The following is a 6865-nucleotide window of genomic DNA, read 5'->3' on the forward strand; positions in this document are numbered from 1 at the left end:
AATTGAAAAATTTTTCTAAGTCCCGACGATGGATAGTGAAGCTATAGGCGGCACTGGGACGAGCAAAGGCGGCTGAAAAAGAGAGAAAGAGCGAAAGAAAAAAAAGTTGGAAAAAATTTCTAAGTCCTAAAATTTCCAAGACCGGTTTTTGGTGGAGACCGGTCGGTAGTTGAGCGGGCGGCCCGGCCTGAGCTCAGGTGAATGTCCGGCAAAATTTCGGAAATCAACTTTTTCGTACAGTTACTGCCCGGAACATCCACTACTTTCCTATATAGGGAAGAGGTTGTCGAAAATGAAAATTGAAAAAATTTTCTAAGTCCGAAAAATTGAAAAATTTTTCTAAGTCCCGACGATGGATAGTGAAGCTATAGGCGGCACTGGGACGAGCAAAGGCGGCTGAAAAAGAGAGAAAGAGCGAAAGAAAAAAGTTGGAAAAAATTTCTAAGTCCTAAAATTTCCAAGACCGGTTTTTGGTGGAGACCGGTCGGTAGTTGAGCGGGCGGCCCGGCCTGAGCTCAGGTGAATGTCCGGCAAAATTTCGGAAATCAACTTTTTCGTACAGTTACTGCCCGGAACATCCACTACTTTCCTATATAGGGAAGAGGTTGTCGAAAATGAAAATTGAAAAAATTTTCTAAGTCCGAAAAATTGAAAAATTTTTCTAAGTCCCGACGACGGATAGTGAAGCTATAGGCGGCACTGGGACGAGCAAAGACGGCTAAAAATGGCGAGAAAGAGCGAAAGAAAAAAGTTGGAAAAAAATTTCTAAGTCCTAAAATTTCCAAGACCGGTTTTTGGTGGTGACCGGTCGGCGGGTGTGATGGTAAGCCCCGCCTGAGCTCTGGTGAAAGCCCGGCAAAATTTCGGAAATCAACTTTTTCGTACAGTTACTGCCCGGAACATCCACTACTTTCCTATATAGGGAAGAGGTTGTCGAGAAAGAAAAAAGTTGAAAAATTTTCTAAGTCCGAAAATTTCCAAGACCGGTTTTTGGTGGTGACCGGGCGGCAGTTGAGCGGGCGGCCCGGCCTGAGCTCAGGTGAAAGTCCGGCAAAAATTCGGAAATCGACTTTTTCGTACAGTTACTGCCCGGAACATCCACTACTTTCCTATATAGGGAAGAGGTTGTCGAAAAAAAGAAAGTTGAAAAATTTTCTAAGTCCGAAAAATTGAAAAATTTTTCTAAGTCCCGACGACGTGGTAGTGACGTGGTTGGCGGGACTTGGACGTATAAAGGCCGATGAAAAAAAATGGAAATGGAAATGAAAATTTCTCGATTTCCGACGACGGTGTTTGGCAACGACTCTCTCGCCCGGCCACTGGTCGGCGCGAGAGAGGAGTGAGCGAGACCCGTCGATTCGAAAAGAGAAGCCGTCACACCGTCGAGGCGTGGCGGCTCTCAAGTGGGTTGGGTCGGGCGTGTCGTGATGACTCGCGACCGTAAAAAATTCCCACTCAAATTCTCCCATTTCCGACGACGGTGTTTGGCAACGACTCTCTCGCCCGGCCTCTGGTCGGCGCGAGAGAGGAGTGAGCGAGACCCGTCGATTCGAAAAAAAGCCGTCACACCGTCGAGGCGTGGCGGCTCTCAAATGGGTTGGTCGGGCGTGTCGTGATGACTCGCGACCGTAAAAAATTCCCACTCAAATTCTCCCATTTCCGACGACGGTGTTTGGCAACGACTCTCTCGCCCGGCCTCTGGTCGGCGCGAGAGAGGAGTGAGCGAGACCGTCGATTCGAAAAAAAGCCGTCACACCGTCGAGGCGTGGCGGCTCTCAAATGGGGTTGGTCGGGCGTGTCGTGATGACTTGCGACCGTAAAAAATTCCCACTCGTCGAAAATTTTCTAAGTCCCAACTTTGAAAACGACGGTTCCTGAAAGTCGGCTGGCGGTTGGATGGGGCAATGTCCCCGTCCAATCGCTAAAAATGAGCCGGAAAACGGAGACATTATGCGGCGGAACATTAGTGGTTTTCCTTAGTATAGAAGAGGTCTCGATTCCTAAACTCGGAAAAATTTTCAGAGTCCCAAAAATTTTCGAAGTGTCGAATAGTTTGGTTTCTCGAATTGAAAATTTTTTTCAAATTTGCGACATTACGACAAGCAGCGATTGTAAAGCCCGGTCCAAATTTTTCAAACGAGTCTTACTTCTTGTTAGTCCGCCTGGCCGATACCAAAGAATGGCCGACCGTCGACTATCGGGCGAATAGACGGGTGAAAGAAATAAAGTCGAAGCCGGTGGTTGGATAGATATCGAAGGGAAGGCGAAAGAGGCGAAAAGGAAAGCGCGAAATTTCTTTAGTAGCTTCGACGCAAAAACTTTGGTATCGACGGGGAGCTTTGGGAAATGAAACGAAGACGCAGAATGGGAAGTTGTCCGGTTCGGCGTTAGTTGTAGTTTCATTTCCACCGTAGCTGAGCTCCTTTCCGCCCGCCACTTCACATGATTTTAGTTTCGATTCCGTTCGATCGCGCTTGCACTGTCTTTGTTTTTTTTTCACTGCTTGGATCGCGGCTTTGCTCTAACCAGTTTAGCCCCATGCGATCAAAAAGTCTTAAAAAAAAAAAACCGTTGAACGGAGACGAACTCGATGAGCTGTCGGTGTGTGAAATATCATTCCTTCGGTAAAACCGTTTTCGAAATTTCCGATGGTCGGTATATGTAAAAATATATCCGAACCGCGATGTGGACGGAATTCAAACGCCCGCTTCACCGATTGGTGCGACAGCTGAGAAGCTCGTCACTCGATCCAACGACTCTTGGTCGAAAAGTTCAGAAGAGGTGCGCGCGTCAAACATTTTTTTGGTTTCGGACGTTTCGTTTCTTCGGCACGTGTGGTTTGTCTGTGGCCGTCTGTGAGAGAAATCGGACGCTTGTTCTTTGTTATTTTACCGTAACAAGACAAGACGGGAAAGATTCTTTCTTCCAAACTTACGGCATCATAAACCATCAGCGTTTACCGTCAGCGACGATACGGAAGAGAAAAGAAAATGGTGCGCGTCTTTTCACTTTTTGACACCGTATCAAAAAAAAATTACCGTTCAGGCGGAAATGTGTGTGTGTGTGTGTGAGCCGAGAGATAAAAAATAAAAAAGCCACCAAACAGAACGCTTTCAAATTATTTCGTGCGGCGTGCGCATATTTCACATTTTGCCGTTTGACGGAAGCTCGTTGTGTGGAACACAGAAGTGGAGATGGACGGAGTTGAAGGGGGGCGAAGACGGCCCGGTCGGACAAAGTCAAGAGATTGAAATATACGAGAGAATTGGGTGGAAGTGATGGCAAATCTATAAAATTCAAAAATCGGATGAGATGCGAGGACCGCAAAATGTGGCGTCGACTCTGACTCTCTTTTACTACGAACTTCCCTTCGACGGAAGATATCGAGAGCTGAGCTGAGCGCCCGCTGAGTATGGCCGGCGTAATACAAACGAGTTACGGTTGGAGCTATATCGATTGTACGTATCCCGAACGTTCATCGAACAAGCCAGATCAACTCGGCGCCCGGTAAGATGTACGCTCAGTTATGGCCATGACACACGAAGGGAGAATTCAAACGGCTGTGAGTGTACGGCCCGCCCGGAGTGTGTGTAGGCAGTGACCTCTCAAGAAAAAACGTAAAAAATTTTTTTTTTGACAGTCACCGGTCTGCGACAAGTAATCAGTACGAAACTTGGTGCAATGCAAAAAACATTTGAGAATCCTTGCTTGACAACAACGAATCTAACACGATAAAAAAAACGATCCCCATCGGTGTACCGCTTGCTTTTCTCGCGCTTCGGCGCAGAATCGCTTATTCAGCTGCCCTTGGAATATGTTCGTTTCGTGCATACTTGATCTCGGTCATTCTTCGGTGAACTCTTAAAGAATTGCGCACTTTTATAGGGGTAGTCTGGTTGCTTGTCTCGACTTGAAATGATTTGTTTTTTTCGCCCATGACTTTCTATACGATGCCTCTATGCTGGCCTCTGACCGCGGTTGTTCCGAGTTTTCTCTTTCTCTTCGAAAGTCTTTGCGGAAAATTCTGCCTCGTGTGACCGTTGAGCGGTGAGGTGTGTGTGTGTGTGTGTGTCGTGCGGGGTGATGCGAGAGTGTGCCTCGGCGGTGGAAAAATAAAAATAAAACTCTGAGCCCACAAAAATTTAAAAGATGTATGCTTGTCAGCTTAGTAAAGCAGGCTTGACTTATGAGCATACAGCACGCCACATATGACCGTCGAAAACCGTAATACGGGAAAAAAAGTTGATGAATATATCAAGACCGGTCGAATGAATCCGATTCACTTGGGCTCATAGACCGTTGAATGGTCTTTGACTTTGGAAATTGAAATGAAAAAAATCCAACAAACGGATCGGATCGGTGTTTCTCTTCACTGGGACTCGCTGTGACACGCCAGGCGTTGCGATCAAAAATTTTAGTTTCCGAAGAAAAAGAAAAAAACGAAAAACGTGTTGATTTGGTGTGTGTTTGGTGATGCGTGGGCGAAATAAAAACCCGCAACTCGCCGGATGCATATCAAACAAACATACACGAAATACCTGGTTGATCCTGCCAGTAGCATATGCTTGTCTCAAAGATTAAGCCATGCATGTCTAAGTACAAGCCGCTAGACGGCGAAACCGCGAATGGCTCAATAAATCAGTTTATGGTTCCTTAGATCCACTCCATCCTACATGGATAACTGTGGTAATTCTAGAGCTAATACATGCACTCGAGCCTCGACTGCGGCTTTCGGGCTCGCAGAAGAGGTGCTTTTATTAGATCAAAACCAGTCGGGGCCGGGCTTTCGGGCTCGCGCACCGTACCAATTTTGGTGACTCTGGATAACTTCACGCCGATCGCACGGCCTTCGCGCCGGCGACGTATCTTTCAATGTCTGCCTTATCAACTGTCGATGGTAGGTTACGCGCCTACCATGGTTGCAACGGGTAACGGGGAATCGGGGTTCGATTCCGGAGAGGGAGCCTGAGAAACGGCTACCACATCCAAGGAAGGCAGCAGGCGCGCAAATTACCCACTCCCGGCACGGGGAGGTAGTGACGAAAAATAACGATACGGGACTCTTCCGAGGCCCCGTGATTGGAATGAGTACACTTTAAATCCTTTAACGAGGAACCATTGGAGGGCAAGTCTGGTGCCAGCAGCCGCGGTAACTCCAGCTCCAATAGCGTATATTAAAGTTGTTGCGGTTAAAAAGCTCGTAGTCGGATGTCTGTCTTCGGCCGGGCGGCGCCGCTCTGAATCAAGGGTGTTGCGTTTCACGCTCTGGGAGCCCGGGTGTCAAAGCCCGACTCTCTTCACGGTCGGACAACATCGCCGGAGTGGTGGTCGGTGCGTCGTTGTTGTATCTGCGGCCAGAGTTGGAAAGTTCTTTCGGGTTCTTTTTTAAATTTTGGTCGTAGTTGACTCGATTCGCTCCACCCAGTCAATCGTTCGGGGTGCCCTTCACCGGGTGTCTCGGGCGGCCGGCAACGTTTACTTTGAACAAATTAGAGTGCTCAAAGCAGGTGTATCCCAACGCCTGAATATCGCAGCATGGAATGATGGAATAGGACCTCGGTCCGATTTTGCTGGTCTTTTACTTTTGGACCCGAGGTAATGGTCAATAGAGACGGACGGGGGCATTCGTACTGCGGCGACAGAGGTGAAATTCTTGGACCGCCGCAAGACGAACAACAGCGAAGGCATTTGCCAAGAATGTTTTCCTTGATCAAGAACGAAAGTTAGAGGTTCGAAGGCGATCAGATACCGCCCTAGTTCTAACCATAAACGATGCCAACCAGCAATCCGTCGGAGTTACTCCAATGACTCGACGGGCAGCTTCCGGGAAACCAAGTCTTTGGGTTCCGGGGGAAGTATGGTTGCAAAGCTGAAACTTAAAGGAATTGACGGAAGGGCACCACCAGGAGTGGAGCCTGCGGCTTAATTTGACTCAACACGGGAAACCTCACCAGGCCCGGACACTGGAAGGATTGACAGATTGAGAGCTCTTTCTTGATTCGGTGGGTGGTGGTGCATGGCCGTTCTTAGTTGGTGGAGCGATTTGTCTGGTTAATTCCGATAACGAACGAGACTCTAGCCTGCTAAATAGGTGACGGGTTTTATCAATTGAAACCGAAGGGAGTACGGAGGCGTCGGGATCAGGTGGCGGCGATTCGGGTCTCGGTGGGACTGGTTCCTTTAGTGAGGCAATCTCTCGGCTTGGTTTCGTTGTGCTCTGTTAGTCGGGTGTACGGCCTTCACACGGGTTGGTTGCCTGGCGGATGAGGTATGGCGGGGCTTTGTCGGGAATGTCTCGCGGGGGCTGGCTCTATTGTTTTCGGTCGTCGTCATCCCCGGCGATACCTTCTGCTCTCGCGTCCGTCACGCAGTCTTTCTTAGAGGGACAAGCGGCGTCCAGCCGCGTGACAGTGAGCAATAACAGGTCTGTGATGCCCTTAGATGTCCTGGGCCGCACGCGCGCTACACTGAAGGAATCAGCGTGTTTCACTCTCCCTGTCCGAAAGGACCGGGTAACCGCTGAACCTCCTTCGTGGTTGGGATTGGGGACTGCAATGATCCCCATGAACCAGGAATCCCTAGTAGGCGCGGGTCACTAGCCCGCTGTCGATTACGTCCCTGCCCTTTGTACACACCGCCCGTCGCTACTACCGATTGAATGATTTAGTGAGGCCTTCGGACGGGCTTGTCGGGGTGCCGTCGAGTGGGGAGCAATCTCTGCCCGTGCGGTGCCTACCAACGGCGAGACTGAAAGATGGTCGAACTTGATCCTTTAGAGGAAGTAAAAGTCGTAACAAGGTTTCCGTAGGTGAACCTGCGGAAGGATCATAAACGAACAAGACAAATGTTTTGCGCATATGGCTTT

At 48.9% G+C, this 6865-nt stretch overlaps 1 non-coding gene across 1 annotated transcript; it reads left to right on the forward strand.

The window, feature by feature from the left end:
- Positions 1 to 4535: 4535 nt before the first annotated feature.
- LOC124319814 lies at positions 4536 to 6831 on the forward strand. The gene has a single exon (XR_006913501.1). It is a non-coding gene; the product is annotated as a small subunit ribosomal RNA (ribosomal RNA).
- The last annotated feature ends 34 nt before the right edge of the window (positions 6832 to 6865 follow it).

This window comes from Daphnia pulicaria, unplaced genomic scaffold, assembly GCF_021234035.1.
Source record: "Daphnia pulicaria isolate SC F1-1A unplaced genomic scaffold, SC_F0-13Bv2 h1tg000204l, whole genome shotgun sequence".
Classification (NCBI taxonomy): Eukaryota; Metazoa; Arthropoda; class Branchiopoda; order Diplostraca; family Daphniidae; genus Daphnia; species Daphnia pulicaria.